The sequence below is a fragment of the Nerophis lumbriciformis genome, linkage group LG10, assembly GCF_033978685.3.
Source record: "Nerophis lumbriciformis linkage group LG10, RoL_Nlum_v2.1, whole genome shotgun sequence".
NCBI lineage: Eukaryota > Metazoa > Chordata > Actinopteri > Syngnathiformes > Syngnathidae > Nerophis > Nerophis lumbriciformis.
Window position 1 is genome coordinate 13,998,956 of NC_084557.2, and position 22,406 is coordinate 14,021,361.

Consider the following 22,406-nt stretch of genomic DNA (forward strand, 5'->3'; position numbering starts at 1 on the left):
TGCATTAGTGCCCAAGGCATGGATAACTTACACATCTGTGAAGGCACCACTAATGCTGAAAAGTACATACAGGTGTTGGAACAACACATGCTGCCATCTAAGCGCCGTCTTTTTCATGGACGCCCCTGCTTATTTCAGCAAGACAATGCCAAGCCACATTCAGCACGTGTTACAACAGCGTGACTTCATAAAAAAAGAGTGCGGGTACTTTCCTGGCCCGCCTGCAGTCCAGACCTGTCTCCCATAGAAAATGTGTGGCGCATTATGAAGCGTAAAATACGACAGTGGAGACCCCGGACTGTTGAACGACTGAAGCTATACATAAAACAAGAATGGGAAAGAATTCCACATTCAAAGCTTCAACAATTAGTTTCCTCCGTTCCCAATCGTTTATTGAGTGTTGTTAAAAGAAAAGGTGATGTAACACAGTGGTGAACATGCCCTTTCCCAACTACTTTGGCACGTGTTGCAGTCATGAAATTCTAATTATTATTTGCAAAAAAAAAAAAAAAAATGTTGTGAGTTTGAACATCAAATATCTTGTCTTTGTAGTGCATTCAATTGAATATGGGTTGAAAAGGATTTGCAAATCATTGTATTCCGTTTATATTTACATCTAACACAATTTCCCAACTCATATGGAAACGGGGTTTGTACGAAGGTGTGCTTGTTTTATGTCTCTGTGAGAAGGAGAGACAAGAAAGAGTGAGAAACGCCTGCAGTGTAATGCCCGCAGCTAAAAGCAACTGCGTGAGAACGTATACTCGAATACTCACGATATAGTCATTTTCTATATCGCACAGAGACAAAGCCGCGATACATCGAGTATATTCGATATATCGCTCAGCCCTACTTTAAGGCGCTGAAATGCAAGAGCTATTGTCTATTCACCATGCTGATGACAATGCATAGAACGTTCATCACATGCCACTGATACTGGAAACTATTTATGAAGGGAAGTCAACCTTTAATTCAATATGCCACAGAAAACGCACAAACCTTCAAGAGATTGAGCTTCCTCTGCAATCCACCCCATAACATTAGGATATTCAGAGCTCAAAATGAAGGAATAACACCAGGAAACAATATGGCTCAGTACTTTTCACCATGGGGTTTCACTTGGAGGTTCCTAATACATCCTGAGTTGACTGAAAAGGGCTCTCTGTCTCTAATTGGCACCTTTTCCTTTTTTATTTTATCAGTGCTTATTTCCCTCTCTGTTGTGCTGTCCCTCGTACAAACACACACCTATAGGCACACATTCCCCATCTAATCCACATCCAGCCTCCCTGAAAACACTCCGGATTGGTTTTCTTCTAGTGTAAACTTCCACGTTAGGGTCAGACGTTAGGGTCACAGGGGCCACGTAGACTGACTTCAAAGAGAAGTCGGTCCAGGCAGAGAACTTGGGAGTTAGTCAAGTTTCAGCTACGACCGTCAACGCCGACGTCCACAGTATGGCTTTGTTAGGGCTGTCTATGAACATACTAAGCTACCTTCACCAGTTAGTATTGATGTTTCTTTAGTTCTTACTTTCCAAAGACGATACAAGTTAATAAAATACATTGAAATACAAAGTAAACTGTGTGTTTAGTGCAGGGGTCGGCAACCCAAAATGTTGAAAGAGCCATATTGGACCAAAAATACAAAAACAAATCTGTCTGGAGCCGCAAAAAATTTAAAGCCATATTACATACAGATAGTGTGTCATGAGATATACATTGATTTATGAGGACTTAAAGGAAACTAAATGGAACGGCGTGGCGCAGTGGGAGAGTGGCCGTGCGCAACCCGAGGGTCCCTGGTTCAATCCCCACCTAGTACCAACCTTGTCATGTCCGTTGTGTCCTGAGTAAGACACTTCACCCTTGCTCCTGATGGCTGCTGGTTAGCGCCTTGCATGGCAGCTCCCGCCATCAGTGTGTGAATGTGTGTGTGAATGGGTAAATGTGGAAGTAGTGTCAAAGCGCTTTGAGTACCTTGAAGGTAGAAAAGCGCTATACAAGTACAACCCATTTATCATTTATCATTATAAATGAGCTCAAATATACCTACAAATGAGGCATAATGATGCAATATGTACGTATAGCTAGCCTAAATAGCATGTTAGCATCGATTAGCTTGCAGTCATACAGTGACCAAATACGCCTGATTAGCACTCCACACAAGTCAATAACATCAACAAAACTCACCTTTGTGCATTCACGCACAACGTTAAAAGTTTGGTGGACAAAATGAGACAGAAAAAGAAGTGGCATAAAACACGTCCTAGAAAGTCGGAGAAATGTTCCATGTAAACAAACTACGGTGAGTTCAAGGACCGCCAAAATTAGTAGGATAAAACGGCGCTCGCCAAATACTCGAATCAGTGAAGCATGTTTAATATAAATAGTGTGATTTCTAACAATTAGGGAGGTTTGTGTCATGTTTGTCCTCCTACAGAAACCATATTAAAACAATTTTTTTTTTTTTCCCCCTCATCTTTTTCCATTTTTCATACATTTTTGAAAAAGCTCCAGAGAGCCACTAGGGCGGCGCTAAAGAGCCGCGGGTTGCCGACCCCTGGTTTAGTGTATATGTTTTAGAGTCAGGAGGTTCTTAGTTTGCGTTTCTCCAGGTACTCCTGTTTCCTCTCATAGTCCAGAAACAAAACAGGGGTCCAAATAGTTCGCGAGATACCAGCATACCTTTTTAACAATTGCATTTCAAAATATGGGAAATTTCCTGGGAAAATAGATGAAAAAGGGGATTTTCATTTTAATCTACATGTCCCAAACAGAATTTAAACCCATGTTGAAAGTATCACAAGTGAGTGTCACAAACTACTGAACTATTCAACTGATTTTTGAGTACCCTATTTTCTGGACCATAGGGCGCACCGGATTAAAAGGCGCATTGCCGATGAGCGGGTCTATTCTGGTCTTTTTTCATACAAAAAGGCGCACCGGATTATAAGGTGCACTAACGGGGTCATATTATGATTTTGTTCTAAATGTAAAACACTTCCTTGTGGTCTACATAACATGTAACGGTGGTTCTTTGGTCAAAATATTGCATAGATTATGTTTCACGGACCATCTTCAAGTCGCTTTCTGACAGTCGCTTCAGGATGCGACGTTTTGTGGGCGGTCTTATTTACGTGGCTCACCTTCGACAGCATCTTTTTTCTCCGTCATCTTTGTTGTAGTGGTGTAGCGTGCAAGGACGGGAGTGGAAGAAGTGTTAAAAGATGGAGCTAACAGTTTTAATGACATTCAGACTTTATTTATATCAATAACTAAACAGCATCTCCTTACCCGTGGCTCACTAGTGCAACAACGCGGGAAATGTGACCCGAGAAAAAACGTCCGACCGGAACTCTAATAACTAAAGTTCCTTGGGTGAATTATGTGAACTCACTATACCGGTAGTTTTTAGCGCTTCCATAGCGAGATATAAGTTAGAACTTTACACTACTTTATACTAGAAATGGCAACAGCAGAGAGTAAATGCCCCATAACAAGAAAATAGTGAAAAAGAAGAAGCTTATCGACTACAGTATCAGCACGGACTACAGTGGCGGACGTGCGCAAATTTTCAGGACTTATGTAGATCTTAAATACACTTTAGCAGGTACCAGAAGGTAAGAAAAGTTGGTTTTGCATAATATTGTGAAACAAAGCGCTAGATAATGTCATGACTAGAACTATGGCGTGATTTGTTCTCCCTTGGTGCAAATGATTTGGACTATACGTGGCGTGAAGGGGAGTACATGATTTATTTTTAACACTCAAAAAAAAGAAACAAAAGGCGCTCACAGTGGAGGTACAAAACTTGCACAAAGGCAGAAACTATGAACAATGAAACAAAAACACTAACTGTGGCATTAGTAAACAAAAACTTACTTGGCATGGACTATGAAGAAAGCAGCGTGAACTGAGCATGAAGTAGAGTGTCAGGTGTGTGTCAGGGGTATGATGTCGCCAGGGAGACTTCCTGGCAACAATCGGTTTAAATAATAGTGACATGATTAAAGACAGGTGCGTGAGTCGTGAGGGCAGGTGAAAACTAATGGGTTGCTATGGTGACAAACAAGAGTGCACAATGAGTCCAAACGTGGAACAGGTGAAACTAATGGGTAACCATGGAAACAAGACAAGGGAGTGAAAAGCAGGAACTAAAAAGAGTCCAAAACCAAACAGCACATGGCCAAACAAAAACATGATCAACACAGACATGACAGATAATATGTCTTACCTTATACACACACCATAGTAATACTTGTATCTCTGACTACGGTAGCCGTAATCGGCCGACAATCCATCAAGCGGTGCGGCTTCGAAATCATACTAAAACATTTTGACCGATTTTTGAGTGGCATGTGTAATGTTCTATATTTTCTAGGGGTGTGGGGAAAAAATTGATTCGAATTCAAATCGCGATTCTCACTTTGTACGCATCAGTATCGATTCTCATTTTTCAAAAATCGATTTTTTTATTTATTTTATTTTTTTATTAATTAATCCAACAAAATAATACACAGCAATACCATAACAATGCAATCCAATTCCAAAACCAAACCCGACCCAGCAACACTCAGAACAGCAATGAACAGAGCAATTGAGAAGAGACACAAACACGACACAGAACAATCCAAAAGTAGTGAAACAAAAATGAATATTAATCAACAACAGTATCAATATTAGTTACAATTTCAACATAGCAGTGATTAAAAAATCCCTCATTGACATAATTAGACATTTATAAAAAAAATAAAAAAATAAAAAAAGAACAATAGTGTCACAGTGGCTTACACTTGCATCGCATCTCATAAGCTTGACAACACACTGTGTCCAATATTTTCACAAAAATAAAATAAGTCATATTTTTGGTTCATTTAATAGTTAAAACAGATTTACATTATTGCAATCAGTTGATAAAACATTGTTCTTTACAATTATAAAAGCTTTTTACAAAAATCTACTACTCTGCTTGCATGTCAGCAGATTGGGGTAGATCCTGCTGAAATCCTATGTATTGAATGAATAGAGAATTGTTTTGAAACGGAAAAATATTGTTTTTGAATCGAGAATCGCGTTGAATTGAAAAAAATCGATTTATAATGGAATCGTGACCCCAAGAATCGATATTGAATCGAATCGTGGGACACCCAAAGATTCACAGCCCTAACATTTTCAATGGAACATATAAAATGTTGGTGTTGTTTACATGAGTTACATTGCAGTCTACACGTATCTCTTATGTGTGACTGCCATCTACTGGCCACACTTGTCATTTCACCATGTACCAAATAAAATAGCTTCGAGGTCGGTAAGCACAACTAAAATCATTCCGCACATAAGGTGCACCGAGTTGTAAGGCGCACTGTCGTGTTTTGACAAAATGAAATGATTTTAAAGTGCGCCTTATAGCCCGAAAAATACGGTAAATAATACAAGTCTCGAACAGAACTAAAACCTATGTCGAAAGTATCCCAAGTGAGTGTCACAAACTACTGAACTATTCAACTGATTTTGACCAAAATAGTCAAATCATTCTTATACTTTATCTAATGACAAACAGTGTGAAAAATGCGAAACATGCACTTGTGAACGTCATTGAAATCCATGAAAAAGAGAACACTTTCGGTTTGAAAAGGCCGTATCAATCCAGGCAGTGCAGTACAAATCGACAGTTTGACTAACAACGGTCAAAAAAATCAATTGATGTGCCCAAAATGCTATATGTATTTAACGTCTGTTAGTCCCCAAATGTCCAAGTGCGGCTGAAATGTGCGGTCACCTCGAGCTTCATGCCGTGCAATCGCACCCTCCTCTTCCAGTTATGCAGCGAAACTATAGATGTCCGATAAAATCGGCTTGTCGATATTATCGGCCGATAAATGCTTTAAAATGTAATGTCGGAAATTATCGGTATCGTTTTTTGAATTATCGGTATCGGTTTTTTTGTTTTTGTTTTTTTTATTAAATCAACATAAAAAACACAAGATACATTTACAATTAATGCACCAACCCCAAAAAGGGTTGTTTTCTTCTGTTATTAATATTCTGGTTCCTACATTATATATCAATATATATCAATACAGTCTGCAAGGGATACAGTCCGTAAGCACACATGATTGTGCGTGCTGCTGGTCCACTAATAGTACTAACCTTTAACAGTTAATTTTACTCATTTTCATTAATTACTAGTTTCTATGTAACTGTTTTTATATTGTTTTACTTTCTTTTTTATACAAGAAAATGTTTTTAATTTATTTATATTATTTTATTGTATTAATATTTAAAAAAAGGACCTTATCTTCACCATACCTGGTTGTCCAAATTAGGCATAATAATGTGTAATTTCCACGACTGTATATATCAGTATCGGTTGATTCTTCACTTTGATGAATCACTTTGCATCATCACTTCACTTTGAAGAATCACTATTGCATCATTGGTTGCCTAACGTCCTTGTTGCATACTTCTGGGCAAATAAAATATGGTGTCCTCTACTGGTCAAATTTGGCGCTGCATGTATTAAACGAGCTTTGATCGCCAGAGTTACTCAGACAAAAACACAACACGACCAACGTTACCTCTAAGGTGCGCGCCTGCGCAATTGCACACTGCTCAAGCGTCCTCTGCGCACAGCAAATATATGCCGCGCACCAAATCAAACCCATCTGAATTCTAAACAAAATAAACACATTTATTCTGTGTAATTTTGCAATGCAACTCTGAGTGACAGTGACAACAAGCGGCCCTAACGGTGTTCGTCAACACCGTTCAATTGAACACTGTTCAATTATTGTAACGTCTATCGAGATGCTTCGAGGACAGGAATTATATCGACCACTTTATTGAGCAAAACTGTTTATATTCGGCCATTACCACACCGAAAACATGAGTAAAAAACTTCTATATGGAAAAACTAGTCATTTTCTGCCGTACAAACCAGGCCAAAAGCAACTTGTCATCTGTCACCAACACGCATACCACTAAGCCACTGGTGCGTTTATGGCCACACAAAAAGTCGGACAACTCAAACACCACACAAAGTTACACTATGACTCCTCAGTCATACGTGTGCTTATTCTACTGTCATTTATTATTAATGTTAATTTATTGATATTAATCATGGAATGATGTTACTAGAGAAAGTTACAGGAATGCACACTCCATCCTATGCTTACATTTCCTTGTGCAACATGAGAATGTTTAAGGGCAACTAAATGTGATCTCTGAAAGGGGTACAAATGATTTCCAAAGCAGGACCCCCACCCAGACATATTGTACAATACTAATCCATAGCTTATGAAAAACAAGATTTCTTTTATTTTCATTACAATTAGGCTAAATCACAAATATTATAAAATAATCTCATGAAAATGACTCCTCTCATTTGAGTGTTAATATAAAATATTGGATTGAGACAGGTGTGCTGCTGGTATTGCCACGAATGCTCAGGGAGTTTTTGTGTTTGCTCAGACACATGAACAATTAGAGGGAACATTGAACACGACCACATCATCCATCCATCCATCCATTCATTTTCTACCACTTTAATTTCAATGCAAAACAAACAAAGACATTTCTATGCACAATTTCTACTGACAAAGATCTGACCAAGTTTTGAGATGAAGCTTACAAGTGCATATTTCTACCGTCTCTTAAAAAGGTCCAACAGGAAACAATGACTCCAGCACTGGCTCAGGCAAGCACATTCATACTTTGTTGTCCAGTTACTATTCAAATATTTTCACTATTTAATTTGATTAGTTTTAGGGTCGATAATGACATTTTTGTCTTAAATGAGTAATATTCTTCTACTCACCGCACTGCTGCTTGTATCGGGCCTTTCCAAGCTTTCCAGGTTCTCAACCAAAGGCCGTGGGCTGAGCCAGGACAGGTGGTGCACTTTCATACGCACTTCAAACTACAACTTAAGTCTCTCCAAAAATAGCTTTATTTGCACAAAAAAAAAAAAAAAAGGTTTTCTTTCCAAGATTAACAAAAACAAATTTAACTACATATAAAGCTATAAAAACTAAACTCAAGTGTTGCGTAAGCAGTGCTCAAAAAATTTTGACACCGCCCGACGTTTGTCCAATCAGTTTCACCTGCGCACCCCTATATGCTTTCCTCCCAGGTGCTGTAAATGACACACAATGTAAATGACTTTCTAATCCAAAAAATACATAATTTAACTCACTATGTGCAGTACCAGAGAAATATAAATAACACAAAAATTGGCTACAAAAACCATAATGACCGACACCAAAATGCAGCAGCGCAGTAGGCCCAGGTATAGATCAAACACCACCACAATGACCAACGGCAAAGTGCAGTAGCACAATAGGCCCATGTATTCATCAAAAAACAAATAATTAATTTAACTTTATATATGCAGGACTACAGAAATATAAACAACACAAAAATGGCTACCAGAGCTGCTTTATCGTGAAACATCAGTGTTGCCCCCTGCAGGGTGGCAGAAATACTGCATACATGAGCAACCGTCATTTGAATGGTTTCATCAAGCCTATTTGGGTGATGTTGGGCAGGCCAAATGAAAAGTTGCGGGCCGGATGTGGCCGTGGGCCGCCAGTTTAAGAGGCCTGCTGTTAGTAATGCCACTATTGAATACTTGTTTATATTGACAAATGTGTCGTTTTAGACTGCAAAATTGTTCAAATGAGGGCACTTATTACATATGTCCAGCCTGTGTGCTATTGTGTGCTTAGCTGTTTACATTTTATAAATGACTTCACTAAAATAAAACAAAACATCAAACTTACAGTCGTGGTCAAAAGTTTACATACACTTGTAAAGAACTGTCTTGAGTTTCCAATCATTTCTACAACTCTTATTTTTTTGTGATAGAGTGATTGGAGCACATACTTGTTGGTCACAAAAAACATTCATGAAGTTTGCTTCTTTTATGAATTTATTATGGGTCTACTGCAAATGTGACCAAATCTCATACTTGCCAACCCTCCCAGATTTTCCGGGAGACTCCCGAAATTCAGCGGTTCTCCCGAAAACCTCCCGGGACAAATTTTCTCCCGAAAATCTCCCGAAATTCAGGCGGACCTGAGTGACGTGTCGACAGCCTGTTTTCACGTCCGCTTTCCCACAATATAAACAGCGTGCCTGCCCAATCACGTTATAACTGTAGAATGATCGAGGGCGAGTTTTTGGTTTCTTATGTGGGTTTATTGTTAGGCAGTTTCATTAACGTCCTCCCAGCTCGGCAACAACACACAACAACAGCAGTCACGTTTTTGTCTACCGTAAAGCAGTTCGTCTGCCGTAAACAGCAATGTTGTGACACTCTTAAACAGGACAATACTGCCATCTACTGTACATGCATATGTGACATTAACATCTAGGGCTTTTAGAGAGTGCGGTGCACAACTGCGCACACAACAAGGAGACGAAGCAGAATGCATCATCAGAGAGGGTGTTCAGCATGGTTAGAAAAATAGTGACAGAGAATAGAACAAGGATGGACAATTCAACCCTTAACTCAACAATGAGTAGATGAGTGTTATGTGTGTGTGTATATGTGTAAATAAATGAACACTGAAATTCAAGTATTTCTCTTATTTATATATATATATATATATATATATATATATATATATATATATATATATATATATATATATATATATATATATATATATATATATATATATATATATATGAAATAATTGACTTGGTGAATTCTAGCTGTAAATATACTCCTCCCCTCTTAACCACGCCCCCCACTCCCCCCACCCCCTGAAATCGGAGGTCTCAAGGTTGGCAAGTATGCCAAATCTGCAGGGTCAAAAGTATGCAAAGAGCAAAGATAATATATAATACATAACAAAAATTGAGCTGTTTGGCTACAATACCCAGCAATATGTTTGGAGAACAAAAGGTGAAGCCTTTAATCCCAGGAACGCCAAACCTACCGTCAAGCATGGTGGTGGTAGTATTATGCTCTGGGCCTGTTTTGCTGCCAATGGAACTGGTGCTTTACGGAGAGTAAATGGGACAGTGAAAAAGGAGGATTACCTCCAAATTCTTCAGGACAACCTAAAATCATCAGTCTGGAGGTTGGGTTTTGGGCACAGTTGGGTGTTCCAACAGGACATTGACCTCAAACACACGTCAAAAGTTGTAAAAGAATGGCTAAATCAGGCTAGAATTAAGGTTTTAGAATGGCCTTCCAAAAGTCCTGATTTAAATGTGTGGACAATGCTGAAGAAACAAGTCCATGTCAGAAAACCTACACATTTAGCTGAACTGCACCAATTTTGTCAAGAGGAGTGGTCAAAAATTCAACCAGAAGCTTGCCAGAAGCGTGTGGATGGCTACCAAAAGTGCCTTATTGCAGCGAAACATGCCAAGGGATATGTAACCAAATTAACATTGCTGTATGTATACTTTTGACCCAGCAGATTTGGTCACATTTTCAGTAGACCCATAATAAATTCATAAAAGAACCAAACTTCATGAATGTTTTTTTGTGACCAACAAGTATGTGCTCCGAACACTCTATCACAAAAAATTATAAGAGTTGTCGAAATTAATGGAAACTCAAGACAGCCATGATATTATGTTCTTTACAAGTGTCAACTTTTAACCACGACTGTATGTGCATATTTGAGGACATTTAGATGTTAACTGGCTGTCCAACTTTGCACAAGTAAACATGCTGCAGGACTGCTTGTATCGGAGCTTACCGTATTTGTCGGACTATAAGTCGCAGTTTTTTTCATAGTGCTACTTATATATGTTTTTTTCCTTCTTTATTATGCATTTTCGGCAGGTGCGACTTATACTCCGGTGCGACTTATACTCTGAAAAATACGGTATATTGGATATTTTAGATGCAAGCCAATACTTGTTTTTGCTGATATCAGACCGCTAAAGATATCAATATTGGGTCGGGACACCCATGCTTTTTAGTACCTGATCTAAATTATAACAACCTTTTGTGTAGTGTTGTACATCATATACATAAATAACAACAAAATCCTTTCAAGGTGGTGAGTTTACCTCTGATTTGTTCGTTTTAAACTTTCTGATGGGAAAATAATAGAAAGTTACCATCATGGCATCATAAAATTTTAAAGGACTTAAACTTTTTTTTTTAAATTGTTTTGCAAATAATTAAATGGTGAGTAATATGTAAGTATGTTCTATAAGAGTCTAACCTTAAAACAGAACAACGGATGATCTCTATCCAAAAGTGAAATAACATAACTAAAGACAGTGCTTTCAACACCATTTCTGGTGGTCAAATTAATTTCAGATGTTCTTTCACCACATCAGAGAAAACAGGGGAAAAAAAGCAGGAGAAGGTGGCGGAAAACACCGGAAGACAACATCCGAAACAAATGTGCAACAGTCTTTTACCAGAACAATGTTACACATTTATGACTTATTTGATAAGTGTGGCAGCAACATTAGTAATCTGTAGAAGATGCTAATGCACACATAATCCATCCATCCATCCATTTTCTACCGCTTGTCCCGTTCGGGGTCGCTGGAGCTTATCTCAGCTGCATTTGGGCGGAAGGCGGGGTACACCCTGGACAAGTTGCCACCTCATCACAGGGCCAACACAGATAAACAGACAACATTCACACACTCGAGCCAATTTTAGTGTTGCCAATCAACCTATCCCCAGGTGCATGTCTTTGGAGGTGGGAGGAAGCCGGAGTACCCAAAGGGAACCCACGCAGTCATGGGGAGAACATGCAAACTCCACACAGAAAGATCCCGAGCCCGGGATTGAACCCAGGACAAGTCAGGACCTTCGTATTGTGCCACCGTGCTGCCCTGCACACATAATGTTTATTGCAATTGTACTTTTCAATGGTGCTGAAGTGTACTGTGTCATATTGAGAACTGTAAATGAAAATATTAAACAAATACCAACGTGTGACCAAATACCAGTGTGCATCAAATCTGAGCATTATCTTCATAAAGGCAGAATGGTTGACTAAGATCTAATATCACACATCATTAACCGCAATTATTAAGTTGTGTTAGTAGGAATCTGTGGATCACAGTATACTGATAGATCGCCTCAAAGCTGAGATGGGGTTTTCTGGTGCAGTTCTCCGGTGGTTTCATTCTTATATGAATGGAATAACTTTGAATGTTGCATTTAATGATGTAATGTCCAATGTGTCCAACCTGTCATGTAGTGTGGCCCAGAGTTCTGTTCTGGGGCGTGTTTTAATTTTGTTGTATCTGATGCCGCTTGGGAGGTTGTTTTTGAAAAAATGTTTCTTATCATTTCTATGCAGATGATATTCAACTGTTATGCTCCTTCAATGATTCAGAGTTTCACTTTTTATCTGAGTTCTTGGAGTGCGTATCCTGTATTAAAAACTGGTTGTCTTCACATTTCCTCCAGATGAATTCAAACAAAACGGAAACTCTGATAATTGCTCCCGATAAAAGATCCCCTGATCAAGAACTCCCTAAGTGCTCTGGGTGTATCTGTTAAAAGCAGCCTCAGAAAGCTTGGGGTTGTGTTGGATTAGTCCATGTCTTTAAATGGTCACTGTCGTTAACTGACCAAAAACTGTTTTTATCATCTCAGAAATATTCCTAAAGTGAGAAATTTGTTGTCAAAATTGGATCTCGAAATGATCATTCACGCTTTCATTTCGTCTCGCATTGATTATTGCAGTTCTCTTTTCACTCTTTTTAACAAGACAACGCTAAAGAGACTTCAGACGGTACAAAATGCGGCTGCCAGACTTTTGACCCAGAACAGCCCATATCACCCCCGTTTTATCCAGTCTTCATTGACTTCCAGTCAAATTCCGCATTGAGTTTAAGATTTTAGTCCTGACTTTCCGTGCGTTGCATGGTGGGGCCCCTCAGTACATCACTGACTTGCTATGCGCAGCTTCTGTTCTTCAGGCCAGGGTCTTCTAAAGATCCCAAAAACTCATTTTAAAACCCGTTGAGACCTGGCATTCCAGGCTATAGCTCCCAGACTCTGGAACAACTTGCACCAGTCCCTCTGTGATCTTGACTGTGTTGAAACTTTTAAGAAACATTTGAAAACTTCTCTTTTTAGTAAAGCTCTTAGTTGATGCACCTTTTAACTATCATTTTTAATCACCTTTGTAAACTTTTTATGATGTTGCCCCTGTTGTTTTAAATTGAAATGTTGTTTTACTTCACCTATGTTGTGTTCAACACTTTGTGATTGTATCTGTGAAAAGTGCTTTAAATAAAATGTACTCACTTTACTTACTAGGAAGAAAGCAACTAAATGGATATATATGCAATTTGTAGCCTCATTAAGTCCTGCACTTGGTTTGCATCACATGTAAAGCTGTTACAGTTAGTATCTATTAGCCAGTCTTTTCTGCCATCTAGCGGTTAAAAACGAACACTGCAGCTGCACATTTGCAATCTCCTATGAATGTCCTGCACGTTATTTATTTCAATACCTACGTATATGCTTCCATTTTTATCCTGAATAGGACAATCAGTGGACAAAAGATGGATGTGAGTGGTCTGCTGGTGCACAGAGTCAAAACTAAATATTTATTTTGTTCCTTCTATTTACAGGGTCTCTGCAGGTTTCACCATGTCAAATTTAAGACTTTTTGGGACGGTGTGGCGCAGTTGGGAGAGTGGCCGTGCTAGCAACCTGAGGGATCCTGGTTCGATCCCCACCTTCTACCAACCAAGTCATGTATATTGTGTCCTTGAGCAAGACACTTCACCCTTGCTCCTGATGGGTCGTGGTTAGCGCCTTGCATGGCAGCTCCCGCCATCAGTGTGTGAATGTGGAAATAGTGTCAAAGCGCTTTGAGTACCTTGAAGGTAGAAAAGCGCTATACAAGTATAACACATTTACTTTTTAAGACTTTTTGAGGAGCATCTTGAAAATATTTTAAGACCATTTCACATCCATACGGACAAAAAATACGACAAAGTAAAATCAGAGGTCCAGAATGAATTTTAAGTATATTAATTAATTCACTGGCTCTTTCACATTGGAAAACAAAATGGTTAAAATAACTAAACACACCAGGAGATTCTCTAGTGTAAGTTTTAATTGAAAAAAATATTAGCAAACATCGTAACAGCCAATTTTCAGATTTGCCATGGAAGTGTTTTCTTGCAAAAGGTGCAGATTCCACTTCATATCAAGTGTTTTCATGCAACATCCACATCAGCAGTGGTAGAGGACAGCACAACAATATATTGTCTGTGAAAGGGACAGTTAGCATCTCTGCTAAAGCTGAATGGTTAACTTTGGTAATGTTTATTTCGGCTGACAGAATTGAGCAAACCGATTAAAATATCAACAGCAGTGGTCCCCAACCACCGGTCCGGGCACCGGCACCGGTCCGTGACGCATTTGCTACCGGGCCGCACAGAGATATTCAATCATTTATAACCGACCGCATTTTCTTAAAGGCGAACATTATCACAAATTCAGAAGGGTTAAAACCATCAAAAATCAGTTCCCAGTGGCTTATTTTATTTTTCGAAGTTTTTTTCAAAATTGTACCCATCACGCAATATCCCTAAAAAAAGCTTCAAAGTGCCTGATTTTAACCATCGTTATATACACCCGTCCATTTTCCTGTGACGTCACATAGTGATGCCGATACAAACAAACATGGCGGATAGAACAGCAAGTTTATAGTTAAAGTTAAAAGTTAAAGTACCAATGATTGTCACACACACACTAGGTGTGGCGAGATTATTCTCTGCATTTGACCCATCACCCTTGATCACCCCCTGGGAGGTGAGGGGAGCAGTGGGCAGCAGCGGTGGCCGCGCCCGGGAATCATTTTGGTGATTTAACCCCCAATTCCAACCCTTGATGCTGAGTGCCAAGCAGGGAGGTAATGGGTCCCATTTTTTTATAGTCTTTGGTATGACTCGGCCGGGGTTTGAACTCACAACCTACCGATCTCAGGGCGGACACTCTAACCACTAGGCCACTGAGTAGGTGTATAGCGACATTAGCTCGGATTCAGACTCGGATTTCAGCGGCTTAAGCGATTCAACAGATTACGCATGTATTGAAACGGATGGTTGTAGTGTGGAGGCAGGTAGCGAAAACGAAATTGAAGAAGAAACTGAAGCTATTGAGCCATATCGGTTTGAACCGTATGCAAGCGAAACCGACGAAAACGACACGACAGCCAGCGACATGGGAGAAAGCGAGGACGAATTTGGCGATCGCCTTCTAACCAACGATTGGTATGTGTTTGTTTGGCATTAAAGGAAACTAACAACTATGAACTAGGTTTACAGCATATGAAATACATTTGGCAACAACATGCACTTTGAGAGTGCATACAGCCCAGTTTTCATCAATTAATATATTCTGTAGACATACCCTCATCCGCTCTCTTTTCCTGGGGGTCTGGCGGCAGATTTCTTTGACTTTATCGTTAGAAATGCATCTGCTTTGAGTGTCGCAGGATATCCACACATTCTTGCCATCTCTGTCGTAGCATAGCTTTCGTCGGTAAAGTGTGCGGAACAAACGTCCAATTTCTTGCCATTTTCGCATCTTTGGGCCACTGGTGCAACTTGAATCCGTCCCTGTTCGTGTTGTTACACCCTCCGACAACACACCGACGAGGCATGATGTCTCCAAGGTACGGAAAACAGTCGAAAAAACGGAAAATAACAGAGCTGATTTGACTCGGTGTTTGTAATGTGGTTGAGAAAATGGCGGATTGCTTCCCTTCTCCGAGAGCAAATAATAGAAAGGCGTTTAATTCGCCAAAATTCACCCATTTAGAGTTCGGAAATCGGTTAAAAAAATATATGGTCTTTTTTCTGCAACATCAAGGTATATATTGACGCTTACATAGGTCTGGTGATAATGTTCCCCTTTAACTTTGGCAGGTCCCACCAGACACACCAATAAGCTTGTTCATATATGTTTTACACAACTCCTGATACAAAGTCGCCATTTGCTATATTTGTTACATCTTTGTCACATGGGACAATGCACATTGATAAACATATACAATGTAAAGGTGCCAAATCGTAGCCAAAAGCTAGGTTACATCTGCAGACCGTGCCAGGTTGATGACCTAAGATCAGGGCAGATCAGGAACAAAGTGACCATAGTCGGTAAAGTGCATAAAGCACTTGGAGAAGTGCTAAATTGTTGCATGTACTAATTGTGCTGAAGGAAAGAAAATACACATCTCCTTTGGCATAGTAAGTTGAAGTGCTGGTATTATTGCACATAGTCCTATTACACAAGTAGTTAGCAATAACAGATGTATTTACGCATGGAAAAATTGGACCAAAAAAGCTAACATTAGTGTTGACTGTATTATGCTGATAGTATATATTTGTACCATGAATTGATTAACCCTAACCCCGACTTAAACAAGTTGAAAAACTTATTCGGGTGTTACCATTTAGTGGTCAATTGTACGGAATATGTACTGTACTGTGCAATCTACTAATAAAAATGTCAATCAATCAATCTATGTATGAAATATTGCACAAACTATGAATACATAATTTTTTTTTTTTTGTCCTGTCCAGCTTCTCAGGCAAATCATATAGTTGATGTAGATGCCCATATGGGCTGTTCAGATTTACTTTACAAAAGAGAAGTGTAGGATACTTCTCTTGTTGCCTTATTTGTATTTGACTTTATTAAATGTATTTATATTATCATTTGGTGCAGCCGGGCCGGAGCAGGAGGGGATAGAAAGAGAAAAAAAAGAAGACAGAAGGGGAAATTGTGGGGGATTAGACAGAGAGACAAAAACAACAACAGCAAACACAACAATAACAACAACAACAACAACAATAGAGCAACATCAGCAAATACGACATGTACAAATATGATGGTAAAAGTGATAGCAAATAAGCAGTTAGCGATAATAAAAAATAATACAGAAATAACAATGAGCATTATTACACTACAAATGTAGCAATACAGACACCAATAGAAATAGCGCTATTGATAATGAATAATACCAATACTTTACCTTTATTATCAACAATTCAGTTGTTGAAATGCATCAATACATATACGTAACGATAACTTGAGATACGAAAGAATGCAGAAAAATGGAGGGGAAGAAAGAGAAGCAACCTACATTAACCTTGTAGATTGTTATAGTAACAATAGGTTAAGCTTTGTCAGTGTGCCATGTGTTACACCCAGTTTATCCTAGGGCAACAACATTAATATATGTTTGATGAAACGTGATTATGTGCATGAGTGTATGTATGTATATGTACTTGTATATGTACAGAATGTGTATATGTGTTTGTACAGTGAATGTATATGTACAGTATGTGTATGTGTATGTTTGTACAAACCCCGTTTCCATATGAGTTGGGAAATTGTGTTAGATGTAAATATAAACGGAATACAATGATTTGCAAATCCTTTTCAACCCATATTCAATTGAATGCACTACAAAGACAAGATATTTGATGTTCAAACTCATAAACTTTATTTTTTTTTTGCAAATAATAATTAACTTAGAATTTCATGGCTGCAACACGTGCCAAAGTAGTTGGGAAAGGGCATGTTCACCACTGTGTTACATGGCCTTTCCTTTTAACAACACTCAGTAAACGTTTGGGAACTGAGGAGACACATTTTTTAAGCTTCTCAGGTGGAATTCTTTCCCATTCTTGCTTGATGTACAGCTTAAGTTGTTCAACAGTCCGGGGGTCTCTGTTGTGGTATTTTAGGCTTCATGATGCGCCACACATTTTCAATGGGAGACAGGTCTGGACTACAGGCAGGCCAGTCTAGTACCCGCACTCTTTTACTATGAAGCCACGTTGATGTAACACGTGGCTTGGCATTGTCTTGCTGAAATAAGCAGGGGCGTCCATGATAACATTGCTTGGATGGCAACATATGTTGCTCCAAAACCTGTGTGTACCTTTCAGCATTAATGGCGTCTTCACAGATGTGTAAGTTACCCATGTCTTGGGCACTAATACACCCCCATACCATCACAGATGCTGGCTTTTCAACTTTGCGCCTATAACAATCCGGATGGTTCTTTTCCTCTTTGGTCCGGAGGACACGACGTACACAGTTTCCAAAAACAATTTGAAATGTGGACTCGTCAGACCACAGAACACTTTTCCACTTTGTATCAGTCCATCTTAGATGAGCTCAGGCCTAAAACACATACATTTTAAATGAAAATAAAAATCCACATAAATCTATTGGAACTAATGTCAAGTATTTCTAGCTTTCTTATACTGTATATGCATGCTCTTGTCCTTGAATGTGATGCATCACCTATAACCCATCAGATACTAAAGCCAAAACAAAGCCTACCACTAGCAAAAATGAACAAAAAACAAAAGTCTATGGAGAGCTTTTTTGCAAAGGGAAAAGGGCCAGGGGCTCCCACTACTTGAATGTTATGGTGAGTTTTTCCATGTATTCATTTTTCATGCACTTGTTTGCGATATATCTTTCTGCCACATGTGGAAGGCCGGTCCGTGAAAATAATGCCTACATTAAACCGCTCCCTGGTGCAAAAAAAATTTGGGGACGCCTGATCTACAGTACTACTACTGTATCTGCACAAAGTTGTGAAAAACAGAGTGCAGATTGTCTAAGAAAAAGGAAGGCGATTATGGCTTGCAAGCCTCGGAATACAATTTGGATGTGAAAAATGTGGATAACATTCAAATGTGCTCAGCTCTTTGTATCTGGTGTGTATGGATACAGCAGCACAGTGAGTGCCAATATGTAGTTATGTTATAGCGTCCTCAAAAATCGAAACATTTCCTAGGGAGACTGAAGTTTATGCATGTTTTAAATAAATGTAACGTCAATAGATTTTTAAGACTTTTTTTTTTTTTATAAATCAATCCAACACAACAGTACACAACAATACCATAATAATGCAGATCCAATTCCAAAACCAAACCCGACCCAGCAACATTCAGAATAGCAATAAACAGAGCAATTGAGAGTAGACACAAACATGACACAAAACAATCTAAAAGCAGTCAAACAAAAATGAATATTATCAACAACAGTATCAATATTAGTAACAATTTCAACATAGCAGTGATTAAAAATCCCTCATTGACATTATCATTACAGACATTTGTAAAAAATAAAAACATTAAAAAAATAAAAAAAATAACAATAGTGTCACAGTGACTTACACTTGCATCGCATCTCATAAGCTTGACAACACAGTGTCCAATATTTTCCACAAAGATAAAATAAGTCATATTTTTGGTTCATTTAATAGTTAGAACAAATTTAAATAATGGATCCCATATTCCAATTTATGACTCATTATTATCCAATCTAAATGCATTGTTTTCTACTGATATCATCTCCATAGCTTGTGTATACCAGACCAAGACCTTTCAAAATCGTATTTTAGACCTTTTATGAGATTTTAGGACAGTTTTACACATTTTAAGGCCTTAAATTCAAATTATTGGATTTAAGATTTTTTTTTTGGCTTTTTAAGACCCCGCGGATACCCTGTATTTTGTACTATACATGGCAACTGAAAACTTTGCCACTATTTCAACTAATTACTTGCCTTTGGTTTAGTTGTCTTGCCCTGATGTGGGAATCTGAACCAAGGATGTCGTTGTGGCTTCGGCAGCCCTTTGAGACATTTATGATTAAGGGACATATTTAAGTAAACTTCGATTGATTGATTCAGATTTTTTTGGGCTTTCTTGTAAAACTGTATGTATCTTTAAAACACTTTAAATTGCCTCGCTTACAAATTGTGCTTCATAAATAAACTTGCCTAAATATATGAACTTACTATTACAACATGTGTTAACTATCACCAGCAAGTGGTAATCAAGTTTACCTGTTTTTTTTTTTCAATGTCAATCTGTTCATTTCAGCTAAAAAAAAAACACAACGGATTTTTTGTAAATACATCAACATAATACAACACATGATTAGCATTTAATAGGAATTAAATACAATTAAATGTATATTTAATTAAATGATATGCAAAGCGGTTTTACCATAATTAACCAAGCTAACTGTAAGTACCAACAAGCTTTATATTGCATCTGCATGACGTCACAATGACAAAATAAGACCATGCTGCATGACTACTTTCTGCCGCTAGATGTCAGCGTTGTCCCGTGTAGAGTCCATTTAGACTTAATGAATTGTCCTGTTGTGGACCATTTCACTCACAATTTGCCTTGAGGAAAGTAAGCACAAAAAAATAAACAACCTTGAAAATGTCAGCACAAAATATGAGTTGTCTTTGAAAGCAAGAGAAAATATCTGTGATGGCCATTTCGAGTTTTTTTTTTCAAGACTCCCATTGGAAGTAAACAGGCTGGTATTACAATACAAACCATGGGAAAATATGGAAGTACCAAACCTTGAAGATGTTCATTCAATTGTTTAATTTTTATCTTGAAAATGTATGCTATCAGGCAAAAACATTCTTTCGATTGATGGAATAAGAAAAGTGTCCAAAATGTCATGTAAATTGTGCATTTATTGAATATGTAATGACAGCCACCTCAACAGTGCCATTACCTGACATGCAGGCTTCTATCATCAATGACTGTGGAAATTTGCACATTTTCTTAAGGCATTTCTTATAGCAAACAAAAGTTTCAGCATGATCACCTTGCCCAATGCAAATTTGTGATTCATCAGCCAACCTTGAGACCTCCGATTTCGGGAGGTGGGGGGCGTGGTCGGGGTGGGGCGGAGGAGTATATTTACAGCTAGAATTTACCAAGTTAAGTATTTCATATATATATATATATATATATATATATATATATATATATATATATATATATATATATATATATATATATATATATAAGAAATACTTGACTTTCAGTGAATTCTAGCTATATATATATATTTATTTTATTATATATATATATATATATATATAAAAATAAAAGAAATACTTGAATTTCAGTGTTCATTTATTTACACATATACACACACATAACACTCATCTACTCATTGTTGAGTTAAGGGTTGAATTGTCCATCCTTGTTCTATTCTCTCTCACTATTTTTCTAACCATGCTGAACACCCTTTCGCAGGTACCCAGAAAGGTTTCGAGTACCACCAATAAAACTGAATCTCTGAAGACAGTATAAAAATCTGTGTTAAAGGTGTACAAATACTGTTTGTATAATAAGCATGTTATTGTTTACAAATGAGGGTTAAGAGTTCAGTACTAAAAAAAAAAAAAAAGAATGTGGCTTAAGTACAGTTTTTTAATTGAGCTGCTGCATTTTTTGGTTGGGTTGTTTATTTATTTTGAGTAACTTCTACATTTCTAAAAGGGGAGGAAAGTAATAGAGTGATCTATGTTTGTCTGTTGCATCTCCTGGTGAATGTTGGCTATAGCGTACTAGGGTTACTTTTTGGTTGGCCAACGATTTACGTGGTGTTGCGCACCTGACGTCAAGTGTGTGAGTCAGTTCTGAAGTCTACAGTAAAGAGACGTACTTCATCACCTAGCCTGGTTATTGCCTCCAATTTAATATATTACAACAACATTGCTGTTTACGGCAGACAAACTGCTTTACGGTAGAATAAAACATGACTGCTGTTGTGTTTTGTTACCGCGCTGGGAGGACGTTAATGAAACTGCCTAACAATAAACCCACATAAGAAACCAAGAACTCGCCCTCGATCATTCTACAATTCTACAGTTATAACGTGTTTGGGCAGGCACGCTGTTTATATTGTGGGGAAGCGTACGTGAATACAGGCTGTTGACAGTCACTCAGGTCCGCATGGAGCTGGAGGGGGCGTGGCTTCCAGCTCCGCCTGAATTTCGGGAGATTTTCGGGAGAAAATTTGTCCCGGGAGGTTTTCGGGAGAGGCGCTGAATTTCGGGAGTCTCCCGGAAAATCCGGGAGGGTTGGCAAGTATGATCACTGAATATGACTTTCATCCAGTCATCCATAGTCCACGGTTGCGTTTTCTTCGCTCATTGCAACCTCGTGTTTTTCTTTTTAGATGCCAATGCCAATGCCAACTTTGGTGAAACAAATACCAAAAGTTAAACTTGATAATATAATGGGACAAACAATATTACTGTAGATAATATGCAAGGTATTTTTCTTGATACAAATGGACAGGATTGAAATAATAAAAACTGAAGCAGTGTCCAAATAAGACCTCAAATGATTATGTATACATGAGCTTGTCATTCTTAAAGAGCATTATAGATTTTGTTATTTATCCATTTCCATATATTTGTATTTTGTCATTCATGGAAGGAATATTCCCCGACCATATGACAACTGAGTCAAAAGTTATCTGAAAGACAGAAAACAGGTAGTGGAAATTAACAATAAGAAATCTGCCTTACATACAGTAATATTAGTTATGGAATGCCACAAGGTTCGGTCCCTAGGACCTATACTGTT

General features: G+C 38.3%; 1 protein-coding gene across 3 annotated transcripts in view; it reads right to left on the minus strand.

The window, feature by feature from the left end:
- LOC133612624 (uncharacterized) overlaps positions 1-22,406 on the minus strand; it is a 247,069-nt gene that overhangs the window by 200,159 nt on the left and 24,504 nt on the right. For 2 of the 3 annotated variants that reach the window (XM_061970209.1, XM_061970210.1), the window contains exon 1: positions 7,819-8,068. The exons of the other annotated variant lie outside the window; for it this stretch is intronic. The gene's annotated coding sequence lies outside the window, so the exon portion shown is untranslated. Of the gene's footprint in view, positions 1-7,818; positions 8,069-22,406 lie in introns of those variants that run through there. 3 annotated transcript variants of the gene reach the window in all.